General features: G+C 41.7%; 2 long non-coding RNA genes across 2 annotated transcripts; both read right to left on the reverse strand.

Moving 5' to 3' along the window:
• Nucleotides 1-8118: 8118 nt before the first annotated feature.
• Nucleotides 8119-9838, reverse strand: LOC134216089 (uncharacterized). Its single transcript, XR_009980477.1, has 3 exons — nucleotides 9335-9838; nucleotides 8587-9128; nucleotides 8119-8510 (listed from the first exon to the last, which is right to left on the reverse strand). It is a non-coding gene; the product is annotated as an uncharacterized LOC134216089 (long non-coding RNA).
• Nucleotides 9839-11421: 1583 nt separating this feature from the next.
• On the reverse strand, nucleotides 11422-18580 carry LOC134216090 (uncharacterized). Its single transcript, XR_009980478.1, has 5 exons — nucleotides 17854-18580; nucleotides 17619-17659; nucleotides 17039-17260; nucleotides 16816-16980; nucleotides 11422-11689 (listed from the first exon to the last, which is right to left on the reverse strand). It is a non-coding gene; the product is annotated as an uncharacterized LOC134216090 (long non-coding RNA).
• Nucleotides 18581-19847: the final 1267 nt, after the last annotated feature.

Genomic DNA, 19847 nt, shown 5'->3' on the forward strand with positions numbered 1-19847 from the left:
AGGAATCCTTCCGAGAGTTCCACCAGGAATCCTTCTGAGAGTTCCACCAGGAATCCTTCCAAAAGATCCACCAAGAATCCTTCCATGAGCTCCACCAGGAATCCTTCCATGAGTTTCACTAAGAATCCTACCAGGAGTTCCATCATGAATCCTTCCAAGAGTTTCACAAGTTACATCAGCAATTCCTCCAGGAGTTCCACCATGAATCCTTCCAAGAGTTTCACAAGTTACATCAGCAATTCCTCCAGGAGTTCCACCAGGAATCCTTCTAAGAGTTCAACAAGGAGTCCTTCCTAGAGTTCCATCAGGAATTCCTGCAGGAGTTCCACCAAGAATCCTTCCAGGAGTTCCACTATGGATCCTTCCAGGAGTTCCACAAAGAATCCTCCCATAAATCCTTCCAGGACTTCAACTATGAAACCGTCTATAAGTTCCACCATGAATATTTCCAGGGGTTCCACCAAGAATGCTTTCAGGAGTTCCACCAAGAATCCTCCCAGGAATCGTTTCAGGAGTTCCACCATGAATCCTTCAAGGAGTTCCACCAGAAATCCTCCCAGGAGCTCCACCAGGATTTCCACCGTGAATCCTTCCAAGAGTTCAACAAGCAATCCTTCCAGGAGTTCCATCAGGAATTCCTCCAGGAGTTCCACCAGGAACCCTTGAAAGAATTCAAAAAGGATTCCTTCCAGGAGCTCCATCAGGAATTCCTCCTGGAGTTCCACCAAGAATCCTTCCACAAGCTCCACCAAGAATCGTTCCAGGAGTTCCATCAGAAATTCCTCCAAGAAATCCACCTGGAATCCTTCCAAGAGTTCCACAAGGAATCTTTACAGGAGTTCCACCATGAACACTTCCAGAAGTTCCATCAGGAATTCCGCTAGGAGTTCCACCAGGAATCCTTCCATGAGTTCCACAAATAATCCTTCCCGGAGCTCCGCCATGAATCCTTCCTGGGGTTCCACCAGAAATCATTTTAGGAGATCTACCTGAAATCCTTCCATGAATACCACTATTAATCCATCCATAAGTTCCTCCATGAATACTGCCAGGGGTTCCACCAAGAATGCTTCCAGTAGTTTCACCAGGAGTCCTCCTGGAGTTCCACCAAAAATCGTCCCAAGAGCTCCAGCAGGAATCATTCCAGGAGTTCCACCAAGAATCTTTCCAGGAGTTCCGCCATGAATCCTTCTTGGAGTTCCACCAGGAATCCTCCCATGAATACTTCCAGGAGTTCCACCAAAAATCCTTTTAGGAGATCCACCAGAAATCCTTACAGGACTTCCACTATGAATCCTTCCAGAAGTTCCACCATGAATACTTCCAGGGGTTCCATCTAGACTGCTTCCAGGAGTTCCACCAGAAATCTTTCCAGGAGCTCCATCAGGAATCCTTGCAGGAGTTCCACCAGAAATCTTTACAGTAGTTCCACCATGAAATCCTTCCAGAAGTTCCACCATGAATACTTCCAGAGGTTCCATCAAGAATGCTTCCAGCAGTTCCACCAGGAATCTTCCCAGGAGCACCACCAGGAATCGTTCCAGGAGTTCCACCATGAATCCTTCCAGAAGTGCCACCAGAAATCTTTCCGAGAGTTCCACCAAGAATCCTTCCAGATATTCCACCATGAATACTTCCAGGAGCTCCACCAGAAATCCTTCCAGGAGTTCCACTGGAAATCTTTCGAGGAGTTCCATCAGGAATCCCTACAGGAGTTCCACCAGAAATCCTTACAGGAGTTCAACCAGAAATTCTTCCAAGAGTTCCACCAGGAATCCTTTCAAGAGATCAACAAGGGATCCTTCCAGAAGTTCCATCAGGAATTCCTCCAGGAGTTCCACCAGGAATCCTTCCATGAGCTCCATTAGGAATGCTTCCAGGAGCTCTACCAGGAATCGTTCCAGGAGTTCCACCAGGAATCCTTCCAGTAGTTCCACCATGAATACTTCCAGGGATTCCATCAAGAATGCTTCCAGGAGTTTCACCAGGAATCTTCCCAGAAGCACCACCAGGAATCGTTCCAGGAGTTCCACCAGAAATCTTTCCAAGAGTTCCTCCAAGAATCCTTCTAGGTGTTCCACCATGAATACTTCCAGGAGCTCCGCCAGAAATCCTTCCAGGAGTTCCACCAGAAATCTTTCGAGGTTTTTCATCAGGAATCCTTATAGTAGTTCCACCAGAAATCCTTCCAAGAGTTCAACAAGGCATTCTTCTAGGAGTTCAATCAGGAGTTCCTCCAGGTGCTCCAACAGAAATCTTTTCAAGAGTTCCACCAAGAATCCTTCCAGGTGTTCCAACATGAATACTTCCAGGAGCTCCACCAGAAATCCTTCCAGGAGTTCCACCAGAAATCCTTACAGGAGTTCCACCAGGTCGTTCCAGGAGTTCCACCAGGAATTCTTCCAGAAGTTCCACCATGAATACTTCCAGGGGTTCCAATAACAATGCTTCCAGGAGTTCCACCAGGAATCTTCCCAGGAGCACCACCAAGAATCCTTCCAGAAGTTCCACCAGAAAAATTTCCAAGAGTACCACCGAGAATCCTTCCTGGAGTTCCATCAGAAATCCTTCCAGGAGTTCCACCAGAAATCTTTCCAAGAGTTCCACCAAGAATCCTTCCAGGAGTTCCACCAGAAATCCTTAGAATAGTTCCACTAGAAATCCTTACAGGAGTTCCACCAGGAATCCTTCCAAGATTTCAACAAGGGATCCTTCCAGGAGTTCCACCAGAAATTCTTCCAAGAGTTCAACCAAGAATCCTTCCAGAAGTTCCATCATAAATACTTCCAGGGGTTCCACCACGAATGCTTTCAGGAGTTCCACCAGGAATCCTTTCAAGAGTTCAACAAGGAATCCTTCCAGGAGCTCCAACAGGCATCGTTCCAGGAGTTCCACCATGAAATCCTTCCAGGAGATCCACCAAGAATCGTTCCAGAAGTTCCGCCAGGAATCCTTCCAAGAGTTCAACAAGAAATTCTTCCAGGAGTTCCATCAGGAATTCCTCCAGGAAATCTTCCATGAGTTCCATTAGGAATACTTCCTGGAGTTCCACCAGGAAATCCTTCCAGGAGTTCCACCAAGAATCGTTCCAGGAGTTCCACCAGGAATCCTTCCAAGAGTTCAACAAGGAATTCTTCCAGGAGTTCCATCAGGAATTCCTCCAGGAGTTTCATTAGGAATGCTTCCTGGAGTTCCACCATGAGTGAAATTCTTCCTTGAGGTGAACCGGTCTAGGGCCGAAAACCTCATTAATGAAGACAATAAAAAAAAAAAAGAAATTCCTCCAGGAGTTCCATCAGGAATTCCTCCAGGAGTTCCACCAGGAAATCTTCCATCTATTCCATTAGGAATAGCTCCTGGAGTTCCACCAGGAAATCCTTCCATGAGTTCCATTAGGAATACTTCCTGGAGTTCCACCAGGAAATCCTTCCAGGAGTTCCACCAAGAATCGTTCCAGGAGTTCCACCAGGAGTCCTTCCAAGATTTCAACAAGGGATCCTTCCAGGAGTTCCACCAGAAATCCTTCCAAGAGTTCAACCAAGAATCCTTCCAGAAGTTCCACCATAAATACTTCTAGGGGTTCCACCACGAATGCTTTCAGGAGTTCCACCAGGAATCCTTTCAAGAGTTCAACAAGGAATCCTTCCAGGAGCTCCACCAGGCATCGTTCCAGGAGTTCCACCATAAAATTCTTCCAGGAGATCCACCAAGAATCGTTCCAGAAGTTCCACCAGGAATCCTTTCAACAGTTCAACAAGAAATTCTTCCAGAAGTTCCATCAGGAATTCCACCAGGCATCCTTCCAAGAGTTCAACAAGGAATTCTTCCAGGAGTTCCATCAGGAATTCCTCCAGGAGTTCCACCAGGAAATCTTCCATGAGTTAATTAGGAATGCTTCCTGGAGTTCCACCATGAATCCTTCCAGGAGCTCCACCAGAAATCCTTACAGGAGTTCCATCAGCAATACCTCCAGGAGTTCCATCAGCAATTCCTCCAGAAGTTCCACCAGAAATCCTTCCAAGAGTTCAACAAGGCATCCTTCCAGGAGTTCCATCAGGAAATCCTCCAAGAGTTCCACCAGGAATCCTTCCATGAGTTACATTAGGAATGCTTCCAGAAGTTCCACCAGGAATCTTCCCAGGAGCACCACCAAGAATCCTTCCAGAAGTTCCACCAGAAATATTTCCAAGAGTACCACCAAGAATCCTTCCAGGAGTTCCACCAGAAATCCTTACAATAGTTCCACTAGAAATCCTTTCAGGAGTTCCACCAAAAATCCTTCCAGGAGTTCCACCAGAAATCTTTCCAAGAGTTCCACTAAGAATCCTTCCAGGAGTTCCACCAGAAATCCTTACAATAGTTCCACTAGAAATCCTTACAGGAGTTCCACCAGGAATCCTTCCAGGAGTTCCACCAGGAATCCCTCCAAGATTTCAACAAGGGATCCTTCCAGGAGTTCCACCAGAAATCCTTCCAAGAGTTCAACCAAGAATCCTTCCAGAAGTTCCACCATAAATACTTCCAGGGGTTCCACCACGAATGCTTTCAGGAGTTCCACCAGGAATCCTTTCAAGAGTTCAACAAGGAATCCTTCCAGGAGCTCCAACAGGCATCGTTCCAGGAGTTCCACCATGAAATCCTTCCAGGAGATCCACCAGGAATCCTTCCAAGAGTTCAACAAGGAATTCTTCCAGGAGTTCCATCAGGAATTCCTCCAGGAGTTCCACCAGGAAATCTTCCATGAGTTTCATTAGGAATACTTCCTGGAGTTCCACCAGGAAATCCTTCCAGGAGTTCCACCAAGAATCGTTCCAGGAGTTCCACCAGGAATCCTTCCAAGAGTTCAACAAGGAATTCTTCCAGGAGCTCCATCAGGAATTCCTCCAGGAGTTCCACCATGAATCCTTCCAGGAGTTCCACCAGAAATCTTACGGTGAAATTCCTGGAGGAACTTACGAAGGAATTCCTGGAGGAACTTCCAGAGGAATTCCTGGAGGAACTTCCAGAGGAACTTTCAGAAGAACTTCCAGAGAAATTCCTGGAGGAACTTCCAGAGGAATTCCTGGAGGAACTTCCGGACAAATTTCTGGAGGAACTGCCGGAGAAATTTCTGGAGGAACTTCTGAAATAATTCCTGGAGGAATTGCCAAAAGAACTCAGGGATGGACTTCCGAAGGAATTCCTGGAGGAACTTCCGAAAGAATTCCTGGTGGAACTTCCAAAAGAATTCCAGGAGGAACTTCCGGGGGAATTCCTGGAGGAACTGTCAAAAAATTCGTGAAGGAACTGTCAAAAGAATTCCTGGAGTGACTCCCAAAGGAATTCCTGGAGGAACTTCCGAAGGAATTGCTGGAAAAACTTCTGGACGAATTTGTAGGGCTCTCATAAGGGCTTCAGTACTCCAGAACCTTAGAACTCTATATAGGATTCTTCAGAACTTTTAAAGAAACCCTCTAGAAGGATTCTACAGAACTCCGGCAGGTACAATCCAAAACTCCCAGAAGAATTCTGCAGAAATAGCAGAAAACTCTCCCAGAATTCTCCGGATCTCCCAAAGACGGATGAAGAATTCTCCAGAATTCCTAAAAGATTCCCCAGAACTTCTAAAAGTATTTACCAGAACCAGCAGAATTCTCCAAAACTCCCAGAGAAACTCTCCAGAACTCAGAACTCCTAGGAAGATTCACCTGAATTCCCAGAGGAACTCTTCAGAACTCCAAAAAGAATTCTCCAAAACTTCCATGCACGTAAATGTTGATTAAAATGTATTAATCATTTTGATGTTGAAAATTAATGACATTTATCATAATTCTATAAGATAATTGCATGTTACCTACATCAATTGCACTAATTGGCATTTTGATTGAATTTGATCGAATTTTAATAAAAATGGTTTGTGGATTTCGAACAATAAACTGGGATCCTTTTTACATTTGAGATTCAATCAATTATGATATGGAACTTAAGAAGAAAGAACTCGATAATACACCTCTGTGTTTGGTGGTGGTGAAAAAGTACAAATTCTGCTTCAGGATATGTTTTCAATCCTAATCTTTCTGTCTGAAAAGCATTAACAAAGATTTGATCTGAATTGAGCATAATTTATTGAATGCTCAACTACATAGAACAATCTATCTAACATATCAAAGAACAATCACAGGAAGGTTATATCTAAAAAATGCATCAATCCTTTATCAGGAACCAATTGCTTGTATCCGATGATATAACGTTCATCGTCTGTACTGGGTCCCCTATATAGGTGAACAAAGCCTCCGATGTCGTTCGTCGAATTCAAGCGGCGACTCCAGCTTCAATCCGCGTCGTCTACGGTACAAAAAGAGCAGGTCCACAAATAGTATTTTCCAATGTTATCCTTCATGGAAAAATCAGTCGTTTAATATCTTCCGAATCGGTATGCTGGAACCACATCACTGGAAATAGAATATTAGGGTCACACAAATGGTACATATTTGGTAATACTATCATTCACGAAGAATTGTTATTAATTGGTTAAATAAAACGCTTACCACTCAGAATCGCCCTTCTCCTTCAGCGGAGTGTTGTTCGAAAGCATTGAGGTCTCATCAAATGCCGTCAGATTCTTCATGGAATTATTCGTCGAATTAACTTCGGCCGTTTACTGTATGCGCTATGAAACCTTTCGGCAGGGAATTGCAGCTATACTAGGGGTCTCTCTTGCGGAATGCTCATCTGGGGCTCTCAAGAACTCGTGCGGAACATTTTCTTTCTCCGTTCGTTCGCCTAGCATTTCAACAGAGGTTTTGGCTTCATTCAATTTTGATTTCAGCTCACCCGCCTTCTTCTGATGGACGATGAAAACATTCTCATTGCGGAACTCTTCGTGCGGCTGGCCCTCATTGATGTAGCTCCGTATTTCCTCCGCAGATCGTTCGTCCAGCACTTGAACGGCCTGATTCAGAACTTGCAGAAGGAAATGAAGAACTTCTCGAGCGTTTTCAATAATTCAACTTTTTTTTTTCTTTGGGTTTGTCTTTTTGACTGGCTAAGACCACGATTGGTCCATCTTGCCAATAATTCAACTTAACAGTACCGGAACCGTCCGTCGGCGAAAATACCAGAAATTGTTTTGATGACGTCCACTAGTTTCTGGAGGGTTCGATCTTTCAGGGCTCTTCCGCCTCCTTTGTGACCGAATTCAACAGCAGCACAACGTCGCACTTACTATTTAAACAGTAGTTTTGTTTTATTTAATTATATACTTCTAAAATAGTATGCACATTAAATTTAGAGAAAAATGAACACTTTTTTCCAGTTTGAACAGGCAACACAAAAACAAGAAAAACCCGAAATCTGACATTTGATGCTGATGCATTTGTGTGTGTGACAGCGATTTCGTTTTGGCTGCGTACTATCCAGCTTTCCACGCTCGGTAATGGCGGCTTATCGGTGTGTAAAAATAGGAATGGGCGTTTTTCGGAAAAATATCGATACTGCCGAATCGATGTTTTTATTGTCGAAAAATCGATGCCGAAAAATATCGGCGTTGAAACATCGATATTCCGATATATCGATACGCTCGAAAAATTAAAAGCAAGAGCAAAAAAAAAAAACAGGGTTAGTTTAGATTTTTCATTTCAGGTCATCGAATCGCACATCAAAGTTTCGCTGTTTCGCAGTTTTTACAGATTGTGCCTAATGTGCTATATTTTTGGAATTCAAAAAATCGAAATCCGATATCCGCTAGAAAAAATCGATACAGTCAAATATCGAACTTAAAAAAATCGATACGAAATATCGATTAATCGGAGCGAAAATATCGATTCCCGATATATCGTATCGGTATCGCCCATTCCTATGTAAAAATCAATTGGTCACTGTACTGTTTGACACTAGCTGGAGGAAAGCCAACTGGCGTTCCTGCACACAAAAAAAAATCGTTGGTAAAAGTCAAAGAAACGTTGGTAAAATTAAGAAAATCAGTTAGTGATTTTCAGTAGAAAGTAAAAGACTGTTAAATCTACAATTGCAAAAATGTTACTTTGGTAAGATCTTTGACAAGAGCCGGCTTTTCAAAATGACAGTTTTCTCTTGAAACTAAATGTGTTTAAACTTTCAAAATAACAATTTCCTCTTAAAAATAAATGTGTATTTTACATTGGTGTCAAGTAGTGATACTTTCAAAATAACAAATTGTGTGCGCTTTTAATATATGTTGAAACTAATATTTACAAATTCAAAAGTTGTTTTTATTTGACTTATTGATATTATTCTATATATGTTATGGTTTATATTTCAGATCTTAGACTTTCTCCGCGGTGCGAGTAATGCGATTTGTGCACATTCGATCCGTCTCGGTTCTGATGGAGATCTCATCTCGTCTATACCATTATTGGAACAGTTGCCATTACCATTTGACGTAAATACGACACGTTCAAACTATTGCCGAAGTTCAGCGGGTTCAACATCAGCTAGATGAACCAGTCTTGTTTCTCCGGTCGTCCTGGTTGCGACGTAGAAAGTCTAAAAGCCTTCCAATATTTTGAAAAAAAGAATATATATAACAAAACATAAAGCGGAATCATTGCATAAGTTACAAAAACTTACATCCAGTGCCTCCTCCAAAGGTGGATTATTCCTTTTTTCCTTGTTTCTCTTCCTGCGATTTCTTGTTCTGCTGCTGACTGTACTCTAGAATGATGTTGGAGTGAATACTCTACGAAACGCTCAACGACGACCGCACTGCTAGGAATATAATCGTCGGAAGAAGTGTAGATCAATATTTTCAACGTGACGTTTTCCTTCTCCGTCTTCAAAGTACGTGTGCTTTGCATCCCGATTGTGCATCCGTATGTGCATTGTACCCGATTGTGCATCCGGATGTGTTCCTTCTGGTGATGAAGAAGTCGACTGATTCGCTCTTGTTAGCCGGGGGTCGGAGGAAGCGTAACCCATCTATTCGAAAGCTGCCTTTAGGGGTTGAGTTCTAGAGCGATCTTCTGGTGAGTGGTTCGTCATCGCCATCACCACGATTAGCTACGAGCATCGTAGGTTTTTAGAAAGACACCAAGTGACGCCGTATGCTTCCTAATCGCTGAAAGTGCTGATCCTTTTTGGAGATTATTTAAAATATGTCGATGACAGTCGATCTGAAATCAAATATTATCATAAATAATCATGAAAATAGTTAATTGTTTCTGCCGATTTCTATTGATGTGCATACAAAAAATCTAGAGTACAATCGGATTAATTAAAAATCTAATGTCTGGGCAAATCCATCCAATGGCAAGCGAAAAATGAAAAGTCATAACGAAATAGTCAACAATGTAACAAATGTAAATCAATTAAAACCTACTTGTGCATCATCCTGTTTCGCTGCGTTCATGCCGATTCGTTCGTAAATCGCTCCCTCCGGCATGCTCGTCATCCTTATCCGCTTTGGAAATTGTTCTGGACAAGCTAATACTGTTTACCGTTGACAGCAGTTTCCTCTCGCAGCACAGTGAATACTTCAGCGCCTTCGGCCACATTTGAGTTCACGACTGAAGAATTAGCACCTCGAACCTGACCTCGACTTAACACCAAGAATTCCGTTTGCAGCAGATCGGACTTTGATCGAAGTTTCTACCGATAAAAAGCGATGAAAGCGATCGGCATCCACTGGATTTCATTGTAAGTCGTGTCTGGATCAGCACAAAAATTAAGATGAATCGCTAAATTTTCCGTGGTCTTGATGTTGTCGAAAATGATCCGGGATTTATTACGGATAAACTCTCAGGGATTAACGTATTCGCAGAATTTTTCATTGTACGACACCGAACACGCCGAGCACGACGAGCACGACACACAGAAAATCGATTCTAACCTGTCACAGATTTGGTAAACATAACATTTTGACATATCGTCGTGCACGGACAACCTCAGAAACTCATTAATGGGTAAAATTTCACTCTTTTTGAAGAATAAGTGGATCTACTCATAAAATGAGTAAAACACTGTTTACTCATTAATGAGTAAACGCAATATGTGTCAAAAAATGGGGCTTTTTATACCCATTTTGGGAAATGATTTGAAACCTTGAAATGGGTAAATTTTACTCGCTTTGGGAATATTTTTCTCCCGATAATTTGAATAATTTTTCTGTTTTCAAAACAAAATAGCAAAAGAAACCATATGAACAAAAATAATACATTTATTTATATGACGTATGTTTAAGGGTATTTACATTTAAATATATTTTCGTCAAAGGGAACTACACAAGTTTTTCCAAGTCGAAAAATCCAGAACAGAAACGCATCATTCCTTATGCGGGTTTTGTTGTCTTTTTTGTGGAATGTGCCGCCTTTTTCTGGATTTTTCGACTTGAAAAACTTGTCATTCCCCTTGGTTTTCGTAGAAAATGCGGTAGTAGGCTCCGTGTTGAACTATCATGTGGTTCCATGTTGCTATCATGTTGCTCCCGAGGCTTCTGCATGCTGAAACAAATTTTATCGAACAGTAGGAATAAAAATCACAATGAAAAAAAAACAAGTTCAAACTTACTTTTGCACGTACTAGCTCCTTCATGTCTTTACCGGACGTTCTAGCAACTCAAATCGAATAAAATGTAGATTATAACGGGGAATATAACCCAAAGACACTTTACTTTATGATGGGCTCGGATTTACCTCCTAAGTATTTTTTCACCCATTTAGGAGTAAAAGATAATCAATTTGTAACTGAAACAACATTCTCAAAATGGGTGTTTTTTCACACATTTGAAGTTGTCAAATTTTCCCCATTTTCTGGCAGCTACATACATGAACTCAAAATGAGTACTTTTTTACTCATTAATGAGTTTCTGAGTTTATCCGTGTGGGCTGCCAGTTACATTGTTTTTCTGTGTTCAGGGTTGCCAGAACAATAAAATATGTGAATCAAGTTTGATTGTTTTACAAGTTTCGTTCTGAAAGCTTTCACTGTAAAAATCACAATTTTACACTGAGAAAAAAACTTTCAGATCAACCATTTAGCATTTAATTTCAAGATTTTAGCACTCAAAACTACCAAATTTCCCTAACTTTCAAAATAAAATTAGAAAATCTTGAAATCACCATTTTTTTTCGCTCTGTGTGGGTGAGGGGAGGGGAAAAAAGGCCTTTTCGGCAGTGAGTTTTCCTCCAGCTACACAGCAAAAAAAGTTGTTGAATATTACATCGAAATCGCTGCAACCCGTTGAATCCATCGACTGTTGATTATTACACTGGGCGATGTACACCATAGCCTCCTGTGTAATAAACAAGAGCGATGTAATTTCGTATCGACGTAATAAATTGGACGACGTAATCAGAGCAATGTAAAAGAATGTGATTCAAAAAATACTTTTAAAATCGTTTAATTGAGTTTTTATGGTAGTTTTCTTTCATAAAGTTATTTGTATCACTTGATTCTGTTATAAATATATTTCTATAGAATATTTTGATAAAAACATATTAAACAATAAACAATTATATCTTTTCTAGATCGCGCAGCCAGATCTGCGATACCATCGAGCGTTCATTTTCTCACGTAAAGAGAAGGTTCCATTCAGCTACGGCAATGCCGGAATGCCATCTGCAGTACACACGGCTAAAGGCAACATGCTGATTGTGAATTCCTAGCGGAGCAGTTGAATTAATGACCTTCATGCACAGACGCACCAATTCTCTCTGTAGATTTACCGTCCAAGGTCCTATAAAAGAAAATCCATTGATTACACAGTTGATCTGAACTTTTATGGATTTCAGGTTTAAATTCTGAATCTTCTTCTTCCTTTTCTTCAATGGCTCAACATTCCAGCTGGAACTTGGCCTGTTTTTCAAATTAGTTTTGTATTAGCATTTCTTCAGTTATTAATTTAAAGCTTTTCCCTTTTCTATGCCCGTCATTGCATGAGTACGTATCTTGTGTGAAGTACAAGGATACACTATGCCCAGGGTGTCGAGAAAATTTCCAACCCGAAAACATCCTAGACCGGGCCGAGAATCGAACTCGTCATCTCCGGATTGGGAATCATACGCCGTTGCTCGCAAGGCTACTGGAGACCCCTTCTGAATCTGCTAATACTAAAATGACAGCGATTTTGATGGGAATCATTAAGGGATTGCAATGGGAAACATTTAGCAATTCCGATGGGAAACTTCCAAAGACTCCAACGGGAATGATTATAGGTTGCCGACTTGAATCCTTGAGGGATTCCGCAGAATCCTTGTGGAATTTTGACGGGAATCTTTTAGGGATTCCGATGGGAATCTTTTGGGGATTCCAGCGGGACTCTTTTAGGGATTGCGATGGGAAACATTTAGGATTTCCGATGGGAAACCTTCTGAGATGTCAACGGGAATTCAAACAGATTCCAACGGGAATCCATAAGGGATTCTGAAGGGAATCCTTTGAGGGTTCTGAAGGGAATCCTTTGAGGGTTCTGATGAACATACTTGAGGGATTCCGACGGAAATCTTTTAAAGATCCTTACGGGAATCCTTCCAACGTAAATTCTTAGTGGATTCCGACACAAAACCTTGAGAGATTCCTAGGGAAGTTCTTGAGATAATATGATGGGAATTCTTTACCCGAGCAACACACACATGTTGTAAATCTGTCTATTCAACTCATATACGACTAAATTTGGTCATATATGAGTTATTTCAACCAAATCAATGTGAATTGTGCTGTTAGGGTAGTGATTCCGACATATTTTTTTAGCGATCCCGAAGCAAATTATTGACGGATTCGGACGGAAATCCTTGAGGGATTCCGATTAGAATGTTTTAGGCCAAAAGAAATCCTTTACTGATTCCGACAGACATCTCTTAGAGATCTTCATGGGAATCATTAAGTGATTGCGATGGGAAACCTCTAAAGACTCCGACGGGAATCATACAGGGCATTCCGGGGTTCCGATGAGACTCTTTCAAGGATTCCGATAAAAATCCTTTACGAATTCCGACAAGAATCCCTCAGGGAATTCAATGGGATTCATTTAGGGGATTGCGATGAGAAATTCCAATCGGAAACCTTCAGAGATTTTGACGGTAATCTTTTAGCGATTCATTTGAGATTGTGATGGGAAACATTTATAGGAATTCCGTTGGGAAATCTTTAGAGATTTCGACGGGAATCCATAAGGGATTTTGAAGGGAATCCTAGAGGGGTTCTGACGCGCATACTTGAGGGATTCTGACGGAAAGCCTTTCCAATGGGAATATTTAAGAGATTCCAACGGGAATTTTTGAGGAACTCCGACGGGAATCTTTTGGAGATTCCGACGGAAATCCTTTAGAGATTCTGACGTTAATCCTTCAGCGATCCCGATGGGAATCCTTGGGGGATTTGGACGGAAATCCTCGCAGGATTCCGACGAGAATTTTTTAGGGATTCCAATGGAAATTCTTTAAGGATGCCGATAGGTATTAATTAGCGGTTTTATTCATTTAAGGATTGCGATGGGAAACATTCAAGAATTCCGATTGGAAACCTTAAGAGATTTCGCCGGGAATATTTTAGAGATTCCGAGTGAAATCCTAACAGACAACTTAAATTTTCGCTCGTACCTCTCTCCGATGATTTGAGGCATAAAGGAACCGAATTTTGCAAAACCCAACTGACAAAACTTTTGAAATTTTTCAACGATCATTTTGATGTAACAAAAAGTATATATTCAACCAAGTTTTCCAAATTCCATACAAAAATTACCATTTCGGGAGAGTAGTCAACACCACATTTTCTTTTGGCACACAGCAGAAAAGGTGCGATGAGAGCGACAAAAGCCCGTCAAAATTCCTCCGGAATTTCTCCGGAAGATCCTCCGGGAATTCCTCCGGAAGTTCCTCCGGGAATTCCTCCGGAAGTTCCTCCGGGAATTCATCCGGAAGTTCCTCCGGGAATTCCTTCGGAAGTTCCTCCGGGAATTCCTTCGGAAGTTCCTCCGAGAATTCCTTCGGAAGTTCCTTCGTGAATTCCTTCGGAAGTTCCTCCGGGAATTCCTCCGGAAGTTCCACCGGAAGTTCCTCTGGGAATTCCTCCGGGAATTCCTCCGGGAATTCCTCCGGAAGTTCCTCCGGGAATTCTTCCGGAAGTTCCTCCGGGAATTCCTCCGGAAGTTCCTCCGGAAATTCCTCCGGAAGTTCCTCCGGGAATTCCTCCGGAAGTTCCTCCGGAATTCCTCCGGAAGTTCCTTCGGGAATTCCTCCGGAAGTTCCTCCGAATTCCTCCGAAGTTCCTCCGGAATTCCTCCGGAAGTTCCTCCGGAATTCCTCCGGAAGTTCCTCCGGAATTCCTCCGGAAGTTCCTCCGAATTCCTCCGGAAGTTCCTCCGGGAATTCCTCCGGAAGTTCCTCCGGGAATTCCTCCGGAAGTTCCTCCGGGAATTCCTCCGGAAGTTCCTCCGGGAATTCCTCCGGAAGTTCCTCCGGGAATTCCTCCGGAAGTTCCTCCGGGAAAATGCCGCGAATACAACGTGCCCACACATCATCTATTTATCGACTTCAAAGCCGCATATGATACAATCGATCGGGACCAGTTATGGCAGCTAATGCACGGAAACGGATTTCTGGATAAACTAATACGGTTGATCAGGGCGACGATGGATCGGGTGATGTGCGTAGTTCGAGTTTCAGGGGCATTCTCGAGTCCCTTCGAAACGCGTAGAGGGTTACGGCAAGGTGATGGTCTCTCGTGTCTGCTATTCAACATCGCTTTGGAGGGAGTAATACGAAGGGCAGGGATTGACACGAGTGGTACGATTTTCACGAAGTCCGTCCAGTTATTTGGTTTCGCCGACGACATTGATATCATGGCACTTTGAGAGGATGGAGGAAGCCTACATCAGACTGAAAAGCGAAGCTAAACGGATTGGACTAGTCATCAACACGTCGAAGACGAAGTACATGATAGGAAGAGGTAGGGAAGAGGGAGGGCAATGTAAGCCACCCACCACGAGTTTCTATCGGTGGTGACGAAATCGAGGTGGTTGAAGAATTCGTGTACTTGGGCTCACTGGTGACCGCCGATAACGATACCAGCAGAGAAATTCGGAGGCGCATAGTGGCTGGAAATCGTACGTACTTTGGACTCCGTAAGACGCTCCGATCGAATAGAGTTCGCCGCCGTACCAAACTGACTATCTACAAAACGCTTATAAAACCGGTAGTTCTCTACGGACACGAGACCTGGACGATGCTCGTGGAGGACCAACGTGCACTGGAGTTTTTGAAAGGAAAGTGTTGCGTACCATCTATGGTGGGGTGCAGATGGCGGACGGTACGTGGAGGAGGCGAATGAACCACGAGTTGCATCAGCTGTTGGGAGAACCATCCATCGTTCACACCGCGAAAATCGGAAGACTGCGATGGGCCGGACACGTAGCCAGAATGTCGGACAGTAATCCGGTGAAAATGGTTCTCGACAATTATCCGACGGGAACAAGAAGGCGAGGTGCACAGCGGGCAAGGTGGATCGATCAGGTGGAGGACGATTTGCGGACCCTCCGCAGACTGCGTGGTTGGCGAAGTGCAGCCATGGACCGAGCTGAATGGAGGAAACTTTTATGTGCAGCACAGGCCACTCCGGCCTTAGTCTGATAATAAATAAATTCCACTCGGAACGCACCACAAAAGTTAAACTTAGCATCCACAAAATATTTTGATCCCCAAAATAATGATGATGATGATGATGGTCCCGCCACATACCCCTACAAGGGTTTGAGTTAGACGAGTTATCTTTAAGATAATTAATTGATATGCATTTAATCGGATTTCCAAAAAGAAAAACGATCCGATTTCTTATCACAGATATAAATTTGAATATTTTACATCACTATACAGCAAAAAATATAAATTTAAAAAACTGATCTTTCCAAAACTGCAATCTTGCTAAAACATCAGTAGTGATACATACAGCTCTATGAAAATGCAAAACTTGTGATACCTCTCGCACAGATTTCAAAAGTTTCACCAGGAATCGCGTATCAAGTCAATTTTCGCTCAACAACTTATATGTATCTATAGTATTCATGATTCTCGACAATACAGGCACCAACACTTGTGATACCGCTCCGTCGATATCAAAAGTTTCAGTTTAACCGCGAAACAATCTACTGGATAGCTATATCGAACATTCAAAACTCTTTCAGCAGTAACCATACAAAAGTCATTCACTCCTAATCATTCAAACAGATCAAAATGTGGCACACGAAAATTAAATTTGAAATAATTTATACCTGTATTTCGCGCGCGAGGCTCAAACTCTTGTAGACTACACAAAGAAAAGTTAAATTAATAATTTCGTCAAGAAATAATTCGTCCGGAATTCTCAAAGGATTCCGCTCGTGATCCCCAAAGGATCTCAATCGAAATCACTAAAAGATTCCACTCTGAAGGAATACGCTCGAAAACTCCACAGTATTCCACTTGGAATTCCCAAACTATTCCACTTGGAATCCACAAAAGATTCTGTTCGGAATCACCACAATATCCTAGCCGGAATTCACAAACTATTTCTTAAGGATAGCTGGTAATCCCCAAAAGATTCAGTCCGGGATTCCCTGAAGATTTTGCTTCGAATCCCTAAAAAACGCTTGAAGTCCCAAACAGTTTCCTTTTGGAGTCCCCAAATTATTCCACTTAGAATCCCTAGAATTTCTATTAACGGATTGCAAGTATTAATAGCAAATCCTTCACGAGTACCATCCATAATTTTAAAAAAATCAAAGATGTTCAATTCGTATCCGTTTCTGTTTTGAATCATAGAAGTACTCCGTTCGGGATCGAATATGTTGAGAAAATCATTTGGAGATCTAACTTATTACTATGCACTTACGTTACACTTCTGGTCCGGTCAGGTCATTCTTTAGGAGTTCCAATACATCAAGTGGTAGCAAAGAGATTCTTTTCAACCAGCAATCGAACTCGTTGCATCGCGCGGTGGAGCAAGTCAGATTTCTCGATAGTCGTTTCAAACATGCCGTGCATGTAAATGTAAAATCTGGAAAAATAGGGATAAAAAGTAAACTCTTTTAACTAGTAGGTATATGAAAACTTACCAAGCTAGATTATTATGGACTTTTTCTTTCACAATACAAATTGTATCCCGTGGATAATGGTTCCTGATAGCGATCTGACAAGCATGAGAAGGTCCTATGTGAGCAAAGAGGTACGATCAGAAAGATGATGTACGCCCCCTTCGTATAGACTGCGTATAGTTGGCGACGTGTAGTCGGACCGAGCGAAAAAAAAAGACAAGGCGGAGGTACACCGTGATTAGCCTGAAAAAAAAGGAAATAAAATATAAACTACAATTATTTATAATCAGAACAAATAGGGTAAAATAATTAGTAATAGATATCTTTTAATAAAATTTCATAGAAAAATGTTTTTATTATGCTGTAATACTGTAACTAGGGGAAATGACGGCTTCGGAAGGTTTTGTTCTAGTCAGAGAGGTTTTCTATAACAAATTATGCTCAAATTTAGCCTAAACATTCTCTGCATATCAAAGAATATTGTGGCCAAATTTCATAAAATTTGGTCAACAAACCTTCTGGCAATAATAGAACAAAACCTGCCGACGCCGTCATTTCCCCTATGTTTACTATTTTACATTATACCCTAATGAATACTCACCATATTGATTTTCCATCAGCAAACATACTAAAAATCTGTATCTGTAAGAAATGGAAAGACTTTAATCAACGTTTCCAAATAAATCCACTTTAATTATTATATGTCTGTTCAGCTTACGAGCTTTATCACTTGATATTAATTAAACGAGATGAGGATGTGCAGATTTTGATATTTGTATACCTACTCCTCAAAAAGTGATCAAGCTTGTAAACTGAATAACCTACTAAATACTCACCCGAGAAATCAATTCAACGTGATGGGACCGTGTTTGACCTTCGGACTCAATTCAGGAAGCAAATCGTTAGACCAACCTACAAGCGAAGTTCAAATCCAGGGCTTCCGGAGTTTCAGACTCTACATCCGATCGCATCAGCATTGGTCGCTCAAGCCAGCCTTCGTAAAGTCGACCAGCAGCTGCCAGCAACTTCGACAGCGTTGTACGGAACAGATTCATATGTTTTGCCGCGGGAATCCTTTGCAAGGTCTCCGTCAGTTGCTCGCCGAAACCCATCTCAAAAAGACGCTGGCACTTTTGATTTTGCCTGCAGGCCATGACAACGATCACATCCGGCAGGATGTGAATGGCCGCAAAATGCGAAACCCTCGAATGGCTTCAATCTTTTTAAAATCCTGGAGAACTTCAGCTTAGAACTTGATCTATCGTTTTACTTTTTCGAAAAGCGGTATCAAAAAAGCAACCGGTTCACCTGAACCTTTCTTGGCCATTGCACATCGCGGATCTCCAAATCACCAGAAACCAAAGGAGTTAAACTTGCACTTTGAATTATATATTGAGGATTGTCCGCCTGCTGTCCCGTATTCAGAAATCCGCTTTTTGTCTCCTTTGCCGTCGTCCCGTAACATTAATTGTGAATTAGGCTTAATTAAATGAATTAAAAACAAAGAAAACTAATAAATCCGCGAGAGAAAAAAACCGTGAAAATCAACGAGCGAATCAACATGGCGACGAAACAGCGCCGACGTCTCAGACATCAAGTGCGCAGTGTTGCGAGGAAAATTATATTATGAATGCATATAATATTGTATCCAAAATCTGTGTAATTTTACACAACTGTTGGATTCTATTGGTTGCAGCATTTTCTGTGTAATATTCGATGCTTTAAACATCGAATATTACACAAATGCGACGTAAGGGAAATTGCTGAATCTAGCTTTTGTGTAATTTCTAAGCAATGTAAAATTACATCAAAATAAATGTTAACGTGCATTATGATACAGACATCACATAGAAATTTTGGTACATCGCTTAAATTACATCGATGCACATTACATAATTTTTTGCTGTGTAAAAGCATATTCGGTCTATCCACTCATTGCAATGCTTATTTCGACGATAAGTATTGTGAATGAATTTTTTAAATTTAATCATTTGGAATGATTATTTTAGGTTTAATCTAACGAAGATTAAATGCGATATATTCAGCCTAAATGTTAGTTTTTCAAAACAAATCGGAAAAAGTTTGACATTTGAGTCTTTAAAAAGAATAATCTCGGGATTAATATTGATTTTTTCAGAACTTTCATCTTTATTTATAAATTTCCACTGTATCGATTATTTCGCGGTGTGGAATAATTCCACAAGATATTTATACCGTAAAAAAGAGCACGGGGCGGCGATGAATCGGTTTCAGAACCTCCTCTAGATTCTGTCCCCGCATTCGACCGTCATACCATCAGGGCTACTGCTTTCACTGCGGCAACTATTACACAGGACCAAGGTAAACCTTTCGCTTTGGAGATGACTACCACTTCCTCTCTGATTGATCCGGATCGAAGTGAAGATCCCCTTCCTGGCGAAGCGGTTTTCGCTGGTGCATTGTCCAAAACCCGACCTACGCATGGTAAACGAACGAAAGTTAATTGAAGAGATTATTAGTTTTTAGGGAAGAATTTTTAGAAGAAAAATATTACCCTTGTTCCCATTTGCGTAGCGTAATAGAAGCATGTCCCCAGCGTTCGTGTCCTTCTTTAGATAGTGGCCTTCTTGGTTTTATTTCGCTTGTTGTAACATATAATTATTTTTTACAATTACATCTCGATAAAACGCTTAGAGAGCCTTTTCAACCAGCTTAAACCAGTGTCCACAATGTAGGTCTGATCCTTCTCACAGACATTTCCATACTGTCGGGATAGACGGGACTCTAAAGCCGAAGGAATCATGTTGGAGCTCTCCTTGGTTCCCGGACCACGCTTGAACACGCGCAAATC

Source organism: Armigeres subalbatus, chromosome 2, assembly GCF_024139115.2.
Source record: "Armigeres subalbatus isolate Guangzhou_Male chromosome 2, GZ_Asu_2, whole genome shotgun sequence".
In the NCBI taxonomy this organism is placed as follows: domain Eukaryota; kingdom Metazoa; phylum Arthropoda; class Insecta; order Diptera; family Culicidae; genus Armigeres; species Armigeres subalbatus.